General features: G+C 41.4%; 1 protein-coding gene across 1 annotated transcript in view; it reads right to left on the bottom strand.

The window, feature by feature from the left end:
• PACRG (parkin coregulated) overlaps positions 1-16,623 on the bottom strand; it is a 464,395-nt gene that overhangs the window by 134,340 nt on the left and 313,432 nt on the right. The window lies entirely within an intron of this gene.

The following is a 16,623-nucleotide window of genomic DNA, read 5'->3' as shown; positions in this document are numbered from 1 at the left end:
GAAGCCAGTAAAGTTCAAACTGCAAATAAGATGCATATTTTTAACAGGGAGGGGTAGTTGCCAGAAAACAAACAAATTGTTTCTCCAGCTGAGGTGAAAATAATATGACAGGCCCACCTGGACCCTGTGACCATTTTTGATTTTTAATTCATATGGGATATACACCCAGAAGCATCATGCTTCTGCTATTTAGTCTAATGTTTTCCTGGTGGATAGGAAAGAAACCTAAAAGAAAAGGACAACATTGTGCATGGAATGGTAGTGTGGTCCAGACAGGGAATTCCCTTTCCTTCTAAAGCTTCTCTGTCCCATTTCCCTCTTTTCTGTTTGTATATAAAAACTGACAGCCAGGTGCAGAGCCAATTTCTGTGATTTTGCCAACTTTGCACTGACTTTCACAGAAATATTCTCCCCAGAATAGAATCCTAATTAAAAATGTGTGATAAATAAATATAACCCACTTAGAATCATTAAATGAACATAACTTTCAGATGCATATTTAAAATAAAAATGTCACCTTAATAAGCGTAGCAAGTTTGAAAACATATGTCCCCTCAAATTGTAACATATTTGTTTGCAAACATATATGAGATGTGAAGAATTAAGTAGAAAATAAATATCACTCTTTGAATTATTTAACCTGTCTTGTGCATGTACCTCTAAGAGAAATGAGTAGGCTTAGTCCAAGTGAAGATGAGAATATAAGCAATTCTGTTCTTGTGAGAAACACAGAACTGAGCTAACAATAAGAAGGGAACAATTTCTTATCATAAAGGTAATGGTCATTTAAAAAAAAAAAAAGGAGCCTAACTTTAGGCTCCTAAATCCATATTTAGGAATCTACCAGTGGGCTTTTCAAAAGCATGTAAGCAACTTAGGTGCACAAGTCCTATTGAAAAAAGTTAGTCAAAACATGACCCGAGCCCAAACCAGAACCCTGCACCGGAAAGAGCCCACTCTATCCATCCTGTCTCCCACCAACACACACACACCTGCTTGGAACTTTGTGAAAGTTCTGATTTATAACCAGATCAAATACTAATTAAGGCTCACCTGCGAGGTACCGCAGCTATTCTATCCATTTTACAGAATGATAAAGTGAAGCACGAAGAGGGAGTGATTTGCCCAATGTCACACAGTGAGTCAGGTGCCGTTCTGAGAATAGAATTCAGGAGTGCTAGCTCTGAACCCTGTGCTCTTAGCACTTAACAACATTCCTTTGCTTGGGGCAACACAGTGTAAAAAAAAAAGCTGCTAGATTGATAAAAGGACTACCATTTTAGGCACCTAAATCCCAGAATCTGGCCCCAGTGGGATTTACAAAGCCTTCATTCAGCTGACACCAAATGCTGCTGGTGCCTAAATTTTGCATTAAAATTCCCTAAACACCTTTGTTTCTGTCTCTAACATGTGCACTGCAGCCACACCAGGTATCTCAACATCTAAGCCCCAGAATGATTCACAAATAAGGAGCAGATAGCTGTTCCTCCATTTCATTCACCAGTGAGGTCCAATCAGCTAAGTGTGCTAAGAGCTTGCCTATTGGATTGGGCTCCAATAGACAAGCTTACCCAAAATGGCTGGGCTCCCTCATAATTTTTAGCCCACCAGGTCGGACACTCACCTGGGATATAGGAGATCTCTACTTCAAGCTCCTGCTAGTGAGGAGAAGGGATTTGAATTAGCACCTGCCACCTTCAATGAAAGTGCCCTAACCACTGAGCAATGAGATATTGGGGGGGGTGTAGTGGGTCCCTAAATCTCTTCTGTTGAAGCTGTTCTGCTATGGATTGGCCCAATGATTCATTATTTAGAGAGAAAGAACAAGGAAGCATGAAAATAACTCTGTTGCCTGGTAGTTAGAGCATTCACTTGAGAGGTGAGAGACCCAGAAACCAGTCTCCCTGCTCCAGTGAATTTTTAAGTTATAGATCCACAGTGGAACAATTTCAACAGGAGAGACTGAAGGCACCCCATATAAGAATAGCCCTTAGCCTAACCAGCTGGTTAGGTCCTTCATCTGAGAGGTGACCAGTCCCAGTTCAGATTCCACCACTTCATCAGGCAGAGAAGGGTGCTGAACGATGGGTTACCCACATCCCATGTGAGTACGCTAAGCACTGGGTTGAAGTTTATGAGGGAGTTGCTGCCTTCCCCTGGTTTCTTGCAAAAATGGTGTAGGTGCCTAAACCCAAGAGAGAGCATGTAGCTGAGAAGCGCAAGCACAGGGAGGTGCCTCCCTGCAGTCTGGATTTAGGGGTGGGGTTTAGGACACACACCTCAGGTTGGCATCTCCCATTGTCTAGTTTAGGCAGGGAGCAGCCTACCATGATGGTTTTTGTGAATCCCATTCTGAGGCTCCTCTCTCTCCCCATTCATTGTATGGCGAGTCTAGGTACCAAACTCAAGCTTTGTGAATCCTAGTGATATACTAGGCACCTAAAAGTTAGGGGTGGTGATGTTGAGCATCACCACACCTAAGTGTTGTTGTTAATATAGCCCCTGCGTAACTTATACTGGTTACAGTACACTTCGTTTGACTTGATGAACCTTACATTTTTCTTTTGTCAGACATTAAAGATGCCAAATTAATTAGGCTATTAACACATCAAAAGTGTTCATAACATTTATTTAATCACTGCTGAGTCAATTTTAGTTTACAAAGTGTAATACGGTATTTTCAGATAAGAAATTAGATAGCAATTAGAAATTATTCAGCAATTATAATCTACGTTCTAGTTCTTTAAATGTGTTAGAATGTATTTACAGCTTTGGATTATAGATATTTGGAAAAGTTTACTAAATAAAGCTATCATTTAAAAGGAACAGCTGGCATTTATAATGATCTCAAGACCAATTAAATGTTGTAACTAGAGTATAATAAAGAAAGATAATACGTAGTTTGAAATACTGTACTATCCATCAGGTAAGTAAGACCAATTTGCAGTGGAGTTGACAATTGACAGAAATGGATGAGCCACCATCACTACACATACACAAGAATATGTCAGATAAAGTATTAAGTGGTTCTGCAAAATGCAGGGGGCCAGACTAGATTACTGTTTCTGGTCCTGCTTTTTATGATTCTATGATGGTAAGAAATATACTCTTATGTGAGATGTTGCTATGGTTCAGAATTAAATTACAGTACTGAAGACTGTGACCTGTAGCCAGCATCTCTAAACTGCACATCTGCTGAAGCACAGATATGAAAAATGAGAAATAAATGTGAACTTTTCAATATGTATTTTCTAATATTCATTGAAAGAGTAAGTAGTGTCATTTTTGCAAGAATAGTTACTCTACTTAGATTTACATAGACCTGTAAATCATTTAGCCTGGAAAAGTAATGAAACAGAACTATCTTTTTGTTAAGTGATTGGAAATGATAGCATTACATAAGGCATATTGTCTAAGAAAGAGTTCCCCCTCACACACTAAATGCAACTTCCTCTTAAAGGCTATTGGATCAGATATCTGAAAGCTTGTGTTACAAAATTCAGTACCTACTCCAGTAATTCTATAACTATATAAAGACCAAAACCTATGCTCACTTAAGCAAGAACATTAGGACTAAAAGCAACTGGTTGTTTGTTCTGGGGTAAGAAAGCAGCAAAAACTCTATACAGGGGCATCTCGGTAAGCCCTAGGCTCTGCATTAACAAGCTTCCCTGTAATTTTCTGCAGCTCAGTATGGAGGAATTTGGGCAGGTAAAGGATATGGTCAGTCAACCAGTGCACATTTTGTAACTACTGAGCCATAAAAATGCTTACAAAAATGCAGCAAGCTGGGGTTGAGGACTCCATCCCTACTAGTAAATTACTATGAAAAACACTTTTGCCTGGGGTTTTACTTGAAGGATTATGATTTGGATCAAAGACAATAGAATTTTTTGCATAATAACATTAAAGAAGCCAATCAGTTTTTCTGACATAAGAAAATTTATTCTGAATTCTTTAGATTATTCAGGCATAACAGTTACATGAGCATTCTGGGAACTGTAATTCATATGAACTCAGTTAAAATAATAATAATAATAAATAATGACTGAGAATTACAAAAATGCCTTTATTTTCACTACTGTAGTGTGGTAAATATTTTAAGTTTCAATAATTTACAATCATCAGCTTAACAATGTGATTTACTTGCATGAGACTCCATTTTATGAGAACTGTGAAATTCCACCACAACAGTTTGCAGTAAAGATGAGCTTGAACCAGAACACAGAATCCTCTTGAGCGGAGGATAGGTTTGGATCCAGAACTGAACTTGGCAACTTGGATCTGTCTTTGTCATGTTGGTTAGCATATTGCCCACAGCAGGTCTTGACCAAACCTGGTATTTCAGCACCTAAAGGGGAGGGAGGGGAGGTGCTGCTTCAGCCTGCTCAGTGTAAAAGGGGGCTTCAGGCACAGGGATGCCCCCTTTAAGCCTTCCCACCATCTGGTTCCCAGGGAATGAGTCAGTGTTGCCACGCTGGCCCCTTGTCTCCTTTTCCTTTTCCTCCCCCACTCCAGCCAGGCCTGCCATCTGGGCACAAAACGGGGTTGTGTGTGATAGGACTTTCCTGGAATTTCCCCCCATTTTAGTTGCAGTGGTTATTTGGGGACTGGAGTTGGCTAATAAAAGGGTGTGTTTCTGGTGTGACGACATGGCAGTGGTACGTTATCAATCGCCAAACTTCCAAATCACACAGGGTTATGAAGAGGGCCCTACCAAATTCACGGTTCATTTTAGTCAATTTCACGGTCATAGGATTTTAAAATTCATAAATTTCATAATTTCAGCTATTTAAATCTGAAAAATCAGGTGTTATAACTGTGGAGATCCTGACCCAAAAAGGAGTTGGGGGGGGTCACAAGGTTATTATAGGGAGGGTTGCGGTACTGCTACTCTTACTTCTGCTCTGCCTTCAGAGCTGGGCAGCTGGAGAGCAGCAGCTGCTGGCCAGGAGCCCAGCTCTGAAGGCAAAGCCACCACCAGTAGCAGCATAGATGTAAGTATGGCATGGCATGGTATTGCCACCCTTACTTCTGCGCTGCTGCCTGCAGAGCTGGGCCCTCAGTCAGCAGCCACCACTCTCCAGCTCTGAAGGCAGCAGCACAGAAGTAAGGGTGGCAATGCCATACCAAGCCATCTTTACTACTATGCTGCTACTGGCGGTGGCTCTGCCTTCACAGCTGGGCTTCTGGCCAGCAGCCACCGCTCTGCTGTTGCCACCCTTACATCTGTGCTGCTGCTGGCAGAGTGCTGCCTTCAGCGCTGGGCACCTGGTCAACAGCTGCCGTTCTCCAGCCACCCAGCGCTGAAGGCAGCGCAGAAATAAGGTTGGCAATACTGCAAACCCTCCCTCCCTCCCCCCACAAACTTCCTTTTGGGTCAGGATCCCAATTTGAGAAATGCTGGTCTCCCCCCATGAAATCTGTATAGTATAGGGTAAAAGCACACAAAAGATCAGATTTCACAGGGGGACACCAGATTTCACTGTCCGTGATGTGTTTTTCGTGGCTGTGAATTTGGTAGGGCCCTAGTTATGAAGTTAGTGAGGGCATTTGTGCTACAATGTTTAAGCCTTAACATCTATTTTTCTTCCAAGCATGTGCCCAGGATGGATAATGGCATCGCAGATGCCTTGTCTCGTTTTCAGTTTGACAGATTTCAGGAGCTTGCACCAGGAGCTAGCAACGAACCTGAGCAGATGGTGCTGGCGCTATGGAACCTCAGCATATGATGTCGTCAGTAACACGGGGATCCTTGGCTCCAGGCACACGGCTGAGCTATGAAGGAAGTTGTAATGAGTTCTTCCAATTTCAGGATCCAGAATGCTGGTCACCAATATGGCCCATCACGGGGGGCAGGTGTTGCGGTACATGGTCGTTGACAACAGAGCTGTTGGCATCCTTGACGATCCTGGCATAGTGCAAGGGGCAACTGGGTTCTTTCGGGAGGATGGGGCTTCCCCTATCAGACTTGGGAGCGGACATGTTTTTGGCTGCTACAAAAGAGGCCATTGGGAGATGTCTGGGAACCTGACTGGGTTTTGGGGGGAAGCAGCCAAGCTAATTGCTGGCACCTCCTTGTGGCAGATGTCCAGTGCAGTACTCCATAGGGAAGACATCCAGTGATTAGATAAATGGCCTGGTAATGGATTTAAAAAGGAGGTTCTGGTTAAAGGAATGGAACGGGGGGAGAGGGGGAGAAAGGGTTGGCGCTCCTATGAATGGTATGGCAGGCAGCCAACCCCCATTTCTTATAGCCCACTTTAACCTTCCTATGAGGGGGGTGGATGGTAAGGTCCAAGCCATGGGTTGGCTGAGGGACCTAGATGGAAAATGAAGGGGGGCTGGTGGAAGCCCCAGGTAGTTATTTGAATACACATGGAATTGCCTGCACTGTACCCTTTTATCCCAGACATCTAATAATAAAGTTGCAGCCTGATTAAATCCATATCAAGTGTCTCCCGTCCTTCTTTCAGTATAGCCGGACAACTGAATTTCAGCTTGGAAAAGAGGAGACTAAGGGGGGATATGATAGAGGTATATAAAATTATGAGTGATGTGGAGAAAGTAGATAAGGAAAAGTTATTTACTTATTCCCATAATACAAGAACTAGGGGTCACCAAATGAAATTAATAGGCAGCAGGTTTAAAACAAATAAAAGGAAGTTCTTCTTCACACAGCGCACAGTCAACTTGTGGAACTCCTTACCTGAGGAGGTTGTAAGGCTAGGACTATAACAGCATTTAAAAGAGAACTGGATAAATTCATGGTGGTTAAGTTCATTAATGGCTATTAGCCAGGATGTGTAAGGAATGGTGTCCCTAGCCTCTGTTTGTCAGAGAATGGAGATGGATGGCAGGAGAGAGATCACTTGATCATTGCCTGTTAGGTCCACTCCCTCTGGGGCACCTGGCATTGGCCACTGTCGGTAGACAGGATACTGGGCTAGATGGACCTTTGGTCTGACCCGGTACGGCCATTCTTATGTTCTTATGTTCCTCCTACTGCGCGAAGTACATCATGTTCTGTGCAATCTAGTGCACTAAATATGAGAAGTACCTCTCAAAGAAGGACACTGGAAGCCCCTCAAAGCAGCCTGGTGTCCCAAGCATGCATCTCAAGCATAGTTGCTCTGGTGGTTTAATACCTTACCTAACAGTTCAGCTACTTCAGGAATTCTGGATCATGTTTCCTGAGATTAAGGTTTGGGAGGGGGGAGGGGGGCAAGGGGTGTTGGACTGACTAGGTAGGAGGAGGTTGATAAAAGGTCACATTGAGTTTTAAAAGTTAGCTGTAGTGTCAGATAGCTTGTGTTGAAGCCCATAGAAACTTAGTCTCCAATCCTCAGCTGTCCTGCACCAATAGAAACGGGTCTTAAATTAGTGAAGCTGGATCACAGTAGTGTAGGGGGATCATCCAGTGGTGTATAACTGAGGGGTGGGATGTGGGGCTCAGGCTTAACTACCAGTGCCTCAGAGAGTCAAAATTCTAAGGGTGAGGCGAGTTTCCAGTCCTTCTCATTCTGGAAATGCAAGTGGGAATTCAGTGCTGATGGAATCTTTAAAGAAATTATAATTACTACTTTAAATTATACAGTACCATAGATCAGATGTGCATGGTTTTTATTAGGAAAAAAGGAAAAACAGGAATCTGCCTGAAGAAGCCTTTTAAATGTGACCAAAATATGTGGGGTAAGATATAAATCTACACATATAATTTTGAGGATTTAGTTTAAATTATTGTTTTTAAAACCTGTCTCTCTTTCTCTGAATATTGTTAAGGCTGGTGCTGTTTTGTTTTCAAAACATTTTACATGATTTAATCTGCAGAGTTTTTCATATGCTGTTATTGATCACTACTGAATAATATAAACTGATGACATGAAAACATTTTTGCTTTATAATGCATATAAATCGATGTAGCACAGCCGTTAGACTGCTTTGATTTGACAGCATATAATAGTTGTTAAAGTAGATCAATGAAACTTTCATTTACCTGACTACATTATACAAAATAAATTTTCTGTATATAATTGTCTAACTCTTATCAAACAAACTTCTGCTTCCAGTGTTAATTCTGGTATAAATACAACACTGTACACAATTATAGTTTATACCAAGCTTTGAAGATTCCTTTTTATTCTCTTTAGTCTTATTTCTCTTCAGTGCTGTCACAAGAGCACAAACTTTATTCTATTTGTTCTTAAATTGTATTTATCTAAGACATCTTATAGGACTATGAAACAATTTAGAGGAGGAGATGCACAGCAAAGGTTTCATGATGCAAAAAAGAAAACAGATTTTATAGTATGCAATGTTTTTTCCTCCCCCCACCCCCAAAAAAAGACTGAAATAAGCCTAATAAAAACAAGACATATTTAAGTACTGTATTTAAGTGAAAAAGAGATTTTAAATGGTGTCATAAGGTTCATAATAGGCCTAAGTCATTGTCATTACTTTTCTGTTCATGACCTGGAAGAATAACCATTTCTCATTATGTACACCAGAGAGAAATATTAAAAGCAAGCATTCAAGCCAGCAAAGCAGCATCAATAAAGCTAGCAATATTATAAGGAGAAGCTATGTGCATTTTGTATTGCGTCTGTGATTACAATTGCTTCACCTGAACAAAAGAGTACTTCAAATTTACTTTGAGTGTTCATAAACGTTCAAAATAATTTTAGGACTGAAAGAAAGATAACAAGGCAGTTGGATGTTGAGTTCTCTCTTCTTTTTTGGGGTTTCTTATATAGTAATTCCACAGAGAACTGTCCAGGCTTTGAGAAGACTGAACCTTAACCTCTGTTCTGTTTCCACTGTAATTCTTTTTCAGTTGCTCATAGTGTACTTACAGTGTAGACTCTGTCATTTGCTAATAACTACACAATAGATCATGACAGCTCACCTAGAGACATTAAGCCTTTAAGACTGACACATATGCACACTGCAATCAAATTTTATTCTTTCTGGAGTCTACTCAGGAAGCTTTTAGCAGAAGTGTTTGTGGTACAAGACCAATATAACTTTTTGCATTAGTATGTTACCAATGTTTTTTAGAAAAAGAACATTGACAGTTTAGTTTATGGGTGACATTTCTAACTCTGCAAATTTTGATATTCACATCAAACACAGCATGTTAACTTTTTTAACCTACTGTACTTTTCCCTCACCAGGGTATAGTTCTTTACTTGGTCTTTTTAATTACATTTGTTATTAGTTATTACAATAGCACCCAGAGACTCCAGTCAAATTGGGGTCTCATTGTGTTAGGCATTGTAACCACAAAGTAAGAGGCAGTCCCTGTCCTAAACTTCTTACAATATAATTTAAGACAAGATGCAAACACAGATGTAACAAATGAACAGAGGGAGTAGGGGAGGGAGGATGAGGGTAACAGTGAGAGGAATATGTTTTAACAAACAGTTTGAAAGTTTGAAATCAGATTTGTTTCTTTTTCTATATGAAACAAACCAGAGATATAACGATAATTCCTACTGGCCATCCAACCAGCTATCAGATGGAAATTTCCAGTAAGTATCACAGTAGAAGTGAGCCTAGAAGAAGGATTTACAGGAGGAGAGGGTAGTGACTTTCAGATTAATTCAGTGAGGATATTCCATAAAAAAGTTGGCAGGGAATAAAGCGTGAAGTTGCTTGTTGGAGAAACAGATTTTCAAGTGCAGAGCATGTTTCCTGATTATGTATTTGCAAGTAATAGCATCGTCCATCTAATCAACTGCGAATAGTATTATCTCTTGACTAACTAATGTTTTCCTGAAACATTACAATCCCCCAAACCAACCTTACACAGACGTCCTTACACAGCTGACAATTCTCAAAGTTTTCTAGAATAAATATACACGTTTGGAAATTGGGCAAATATCTCAGAAAATTTGCCCAGTAATGAAAGTTTAAATGAATACTGGATTATTCTGTGGAGAACGTTATAAAGTCATAGTTCTAGAGGCCTCAAAATATCTTCTATCGAGATCTCTGGCCCTCAGGCAATTTGCATTTCAACCTCTTCCCTAAGTGCTACCTTCTCAGTGGCTGCCTGATTACCACTGTTTTTGGGTTCATCCTCTTATAGGATCCTTTCCCAGGGAATCTCATTACAAATAACACTCTCTCAAGAAGGAATTGAATGGAGAGAACTGGGCTACCGGTCATTCTGGGAAGAGCAGGAACTAGTTCGGCAGACAACAGGCAGAGGGTTCTTTGAGGCCTGTTGAACAGAAAAAGGACGAGACAAGCAGAGAGGATTAGGCTTGGGAGGACAGCTCGAGGTTTCTGTGTGGAGCAGCAAGATGGAGGCAGCAGCTTGGGAGCCAGCTGCACAATGAAGACCAGGTAACAGGCAGCCTGATAGATGGAACTGAGGTTGGGTGAAGAGTCACAATCCAAGATGGGAAGCAGCCAGTGAGAGGAGACCAGTAGCAGAAGGACATAAGGGCATCTGCCTACAAGAGGCATTAGCCTATTGTTCACCTGCACAATGTAAGACAATGTAGAGAGGCCCTCCAACAACACCATGACTATGGAACTGAGCTCTGGATAGCAGGACATGAAGACCAGTACTTAATTGCCCTTTTTAAGGAATTGTGGACTAGAAGGCATACTCATGGTTACTCCAGTACTTCCTTCTTTTGGATTGTCCCCTACTGGCCTGGCTGAGTTAGGAATGTCTATGTCTATCTTCTGTTGTAGATGGTCAAGTCATTCTGCCTACGGTATTTGCAGTCTTTCAGTTCTGCCAACCCTAGTAAAGACTCCTTTTGCTTGAGAGTGCACATTGGGAAATCACTGGGTAGTAGAGCCTATTGGGCCAGAGGCAGCTTGCTTTGGTGCTTGCTCCTAAGTTGAGGTATATCTGGTATACTACCAAGTACATGAAAGAAATGGGTGAATCACAGCACATCAATGACTCCAATAGGTGGGGCTAATTACACTATTTTAGTGGCTGGTCCTTTAAACCTGGAAGTCAGAAGTAACTGCATCCCTTAGGGTGGCAATTGTGCCCTCCTTTTCAAGTTGGTATGTATTTTTAGCTCCTTATGTTTTCCTTGTCTTTTCTACCTGAGGAGGCAGCACATCCTCATACCTGTCAAATGTCATTCAGTGGACACCACATTTAAAGAGATAAATGTCAATCATAATTTTTGATGAATTACGGGAAATATTGATGAGTATTAGAGCTGGATAAAAAGTGTATAGTAGATTAATTTAGCCTTGAGAACAGCTTGCAATTCTGTCATTTATCTGTTATTTGAAATTATTTACTGAATAAATTTGGCACATACTTTTTGGTTTGCAGATTGTGTGCAAGCAATTCATTATGAGTATATTTGATATTTTCAATTCAGAGTGTGTTGATTGTTTTATTGACAGATAGGGAACAGAAATATATTATATGACCTAACTGGATGAGTGTTAGACTTCAAATAAGTTTTCAGTGTGAACATTTATGTCTACAAATTTAAAATTCACTTTCCATGAATAGCACCAATATTTGTTTAAAATTCAGTTTCCACAAATATTCTTAACAGTAAAGTCATTCACCTATATCTACGAAGCATGAAAACAAAGAAGGCATAAACACAGCTGAAGTGAATTCACTGAAAAATTTCAATAAATAGTCACGGAATACTATTTGTGGTATTCACCCAGCTCTAAGCCATATAATCTCTCCTGCACTTGTATAACTGCAGAAATCCAAAGTATAAAATGTATGTTTCACTTTCTTAGACCTGAACTACATCTGCTTTGCGACCAACAAACTCTAGTCATTAAATATATTTGGCACACCTTATATTATTGTTCAATAGCAATCTCCATTGTGATGTGTTCTCTCAGACTGTTATAAAAAATATGGAAAAATCAGCTAATAAGATCAAGATTATTTCTTTCATAGAGGAAACTACAAAATTAATGGAGCAACGTATTTCATTGAGACACATTATATAGAGACATCAATAGGCACCGATGAGTTTCCATGTAAAGAGCTGAACCCCACCCTCCAGAACACATAAAACCCCACACCTCTCTTAATCACTTTCAGGTACAGATGTGAGTCTTTAGGACCACATACCTAGACCTTTCTTTCAAATGTCTGTGGTCCTTCTGGGCCAAAATCCCCTTGGAAATGATGGCACCATACAAAAATGCTCAGCACTTGAGTAATTCTGCTCATTTTTGTTAGAAACCCACCCATTTGGAGCTACTCATTTTTTAAAGATGGTGTTCAGGCACATCATTAGATAAATAAAAGACATTGATTTTAGACCCTGAGAATTTACAAAAAGAACCATATTCATAAAAGAATGGTAGTGCTGCCTGAACGAGCACATATGAGCATAAAACATGATGGAAATGTTAAAAATTCTCCGTATGCAGTGTAGTTTTAGCTATGTTGGTACCAGGATATTAGAGAGACAAGGTGGGGAAGGTAATATCTTTTATTGGACTCACTTCTGTTAGTGAGAGAGACAAGCTTTCAAGCCACTCAAAGTTCTTCTTCAGGTCTGAGAAAGGTACTCTGAGCTGTGATGCTTGGCGTACCTGTCCCAGACCTGAAGAAGAGCTCTCTGTGGCTCAAAAGCTTGTCTCTCTCACCAACAGAAGTTGGTCCAATAAAAGATATTACCTTCCCGACCTTGTCTCTCTAAAAATTCTCTGGGAAAGAAAAGCAGCAGACTGTACCAATGCCCTCTCCACAACCTGCAAATGTTCTCTCTGGGACATAAAGTGGTCCACTACAAGTTCCAACTCTGAATTTTTATTTACTTTCCATACAGTTCTTCCTGGAAAAAAATAATATAGCCCCAAGTCATCAGAGATGCTGAGCCTGATTCTGGTGTCACTTATTATGTGCCATTATAAATCTCAGTTGAAGACAAATAATTTATCTTGGTATGAATTAGAATTAGCAATCAAAATCAGGCCCACTGCGTGTCAAGGATCCAACAGCTGAATCAGATGCTATATTTAGTTGCTGAAAACCCTCATTCTCTAATTATTTAAAAATTAGAGCAATGCGCAGTAATCAGAATTTTGTCTCAAGGCACTGGATAGAACAAATAACTACAATTTTCAATTGCTTTTAGTTTGTTTTCAAATACCGAAAGACAACCTGCAAGATGCCACCTGGAAAAATAAAGGTCTTAAGATACAGGAAGAAATAATGTGAAACCTTTGAATTGTTTGAAATTGCCCCTTTTGTCTCTAAAAACATATAAACAAATTCTTATTTACAATAAATGTACTTAATAGTTATATAGTAGAGTAAAATTTCAGTCTGGAGAAAATATCCATCAGAAACAGCTGAAAACAAGATTTTATGGAAATGTTGAAAAAAATAATTAGCATCATGTGAAATGTGCCACTAACAGTTGAAGCTCTTTGGTAATATTAGCAAAATAATCCTCCTGGGGAAAACTCTTACTTGTTTTGTCTTTTCTTTGGTCAGATTGCTCCAAGACTAAAATAAACATTTACAGAAAAATAGTGCATGATATCTTGGTATTTTGGCATGATATCTGAGTAGGGTAAAATTTGGAGATGTGTTTTATATATTTTCAGAATACCTTGAGTGCCGGCAAATACTATGCTTAGATAAATATCAAAATATTATCCTTGATGTTGGAGTTGCAAAACCATATTCAGACCCAGAGCTGTGGTTGACCAATTCAGCAGCAGAGCTTCAGCGGAGTGAAGTAAATGAGAAAGTGCTGCGCTTGCCAATGAGTGCACTCCCCTTTCTGCCTGAAGACCTAGTGGCATTTGAGTGTTCATTTAGAACTGTCTCCTATTGAATATGCCTGGGGAAAGAGGATGGGGACAGAAAAGAACAATGGGCCTGTGACAAAATGGGAGGCGCCTAAGGCTGACTCACTACTCTATACTCTGTAAGCTGCCCTGCACGGGCCAAATTGGGGAGCTAACTGAACACGGACTGGGTGATTAACCAGTTAACGAGGGGATTCAGCTAGTCAGCTAGGGACGGTTAAAAGGGAGACAGGAAGGGAAAGGAGGAAGCTGGAAGGAAGGGCAAAGAAGCCCAATATCTCAGAGTGGTGAGATCTCTTCCCCTCATCCTCTGCCTAGAAAGTAAGGAGAAGTTTTAGATAAATATGTTGATGTTAGACTGCTTTACTCTCCTTCACTACACTCTCCATCTCTGTCCTGACCTAAACAGCTTTTAGTGCAACAAGATTTTACAAGAAAGGCAAACTCTTAGCTTTATGTATAGTCACAGTTCATTGCGCCTGGTTTCTTCCATAGATCTCCGTTTGAAAACCGAGTACAGACACTGAATCACTATGCTTAGTTACAGTTTTTAATTGATGTGCAGTGTAAAAACACTGTTACATAATTATTTAATTAAAATTAGAATGCACAAAACTAAAATGTTCACCTAGTCACAAACTGTTACTCTTGCCTTGTTCAAGTTGAACAACAACAACATAACATAGTAAATAGAATTTAGGGCTATTCTTTTTGGCTGTTTAGAGTGATGAATCCAGGGGTGGCTTGGGGGGGAATTTTTTTAGTTCCTGAACAACAAATATGAAGTCTTATGTTTAATTGGATATCAGATACAAATCCACAGAATAAGATGTCATACAAATGGTTGAAAACCTGTTTGCTTTTTTATTGAGTTGGTTGGTTTTTGTATAGCAAGTGTGATCTAACCAGTTGTGTGCATCTTTATGTCTATGTAGTGCCAGTAGCAGACATGAGCCTTCCCTACCATTCGTCTGACACAATAGCAGCGAGGGAACCAGGATTGCTCACAGCCTGCCTCGGGCTAAAATTTGGAAAATGGGGCTCAGCAGATAAATCACTTACCATTTAAATGATATATTTCCTTTTGATGTGTTGTATTTGGCCTCAGATCCTGCAATTGGACCCACTAAGTTGGCCCCTTGTGTCTGTGAGAAACCCAACTGAAGTTTATGGGGCTCCACACAGATGCAGAGGTTCAACCATATGGGTTTTTTTTAATCACAGCCCTACATCCTACAATTCCCCGACATTGACAGTTCTCCTCCATTCCACTCTGTACACATGATTAAGGCTGCGAGTTTATCATGGGGGTCACTGATTCTGTGACTTTCTGGGACTGCCGTGATTTCTGAAATGGCTAGTGTGGCTGGCCCGGGGGCTGTCTGAGCAGCTCGAACGGCCCCCGGGCCAGCCGCACCAGCCACAGCTGGGGCAGTCTCAGGCCACTGCCCCCCCCCCCCCACAGCAGAAGGAGTTTGGGTGTGGGAGGGAGCTCAGGGCTGGGGGTTGGGGCACAGAAGGGGGTGAGGGCTCTGGGTGGCACTTACCTCAGGGGGGCTCCCCGGAAGCAGCGACATCCCTCAGCTCCTGGTGGAGGTGTGGCCAGGCAGCTCTGCACGCTGCCTCCATCTGAAGGCATCGCTTCCACAGCTCCCATTGGCCATGGTTCTCAGCCAATGGAAGCTGCGGAGCCGGTGCTTGAGGTGGAGGCAGCACACAGAGCTGCCTGGCCATGCCTCTGCCGAGGAGCTGAGCGAGGGGGATGTCGCTGCTTCCAGGGAGGAGTGAAGCCAGGTAGGGACCCTCGCCAACTGTCCCCCCTGCAGCACCAGTGGTGGTCCCGGGCTGCGCACCGCCGCGTGCCGCCACGCGCCCCCTCACAGCATCAGTGGGGGCCCAGGGCCGTGTGCCACCACCTCCTCCCCCAGCACCTCCTGGGCTGCTCCCTCCCCAGTACCCACTGCGCCCCCCAGGTTTCTCCCCTCCCACCCCAATGGGAGCTGGGGGAAGTGGTGCAGGCAGCTCCCGTTAGCTGGGAATGTCGAACTGCGGCAACTGGGAGCTGCGGGCGGCCGTGCCTGCAGACGGTCGGTCAATGTAAACAAACTGTCTCGCAGCCCGCCAGCGGATTACCCTGACAGGCCGCAGATTGCCCACCACTGCTATAGATGGTATTTGATTCCAGTTAAGATACATAATATTTTTGCTACTGGGGAGGTGCTCTCTTGGAAGGGTTGCAAGAAAAGGGAACATATTTACATAGGGTGGTTGTGTTCGGAATTAGTTGGTTTGGGGAGGAAATTATTACAGAGATTCATTTTATGACTAAATGCTGGCTTTCTAGAGATCCCCTGACCTTCTTACTTAATGCTCCAGTAAAGGATCTACATTTAAAATGGAACAAATTAATTTATTTTTTACTGTTAGCAACTAAACTCTGTATTGCACATTATTGGAAAAATTGGACTCCTCCTTCTGTGGTATAATAAAATATGGACTGTCCTTGTAATGGGCAAACTTTCACACCAAATACACAAGAGAAGCACCAAAAAAAAGACAAGTATTTAGAAATCTGGTCATCCTTTTTTAGCATACCCAGAGAACGAGGGCTCCCCAGCCAGCAAACCAGAATCTTTAGCCAGATGCTTTGAATATTATGTTGATCCCGAATAAATAATGTACGATTTGGTATGTTAACATTTTATTATAATTTTGTCTTAATAAAAAGTTAATAAAGAACAAAACCAAAACCCAGACAAATATAAGCTAATATTTGGTAATATATGCAGGAGGTAGCCCAGTGGCTAAACACTGAAATAGCATGAGTTTCATAGACAC

The sequence above is a fragment of the Emys orbicularis genome, chromosome 3 (assembly GCF_028017835.1).
Source record: "Emys orbicularis isolate rEmyOrb1 chromosome 3, rEmyOrb1.hap1, whole genome shotgun sequence".
Taxonomy (NCBI): Eukaryota; Metazoa; Chordata; order Testudines; family Emydidae; genus Emys; species Emys orbicularis.
This window is presented reverse-complemented; position numbering and strand designations above follow the sequence as displayed.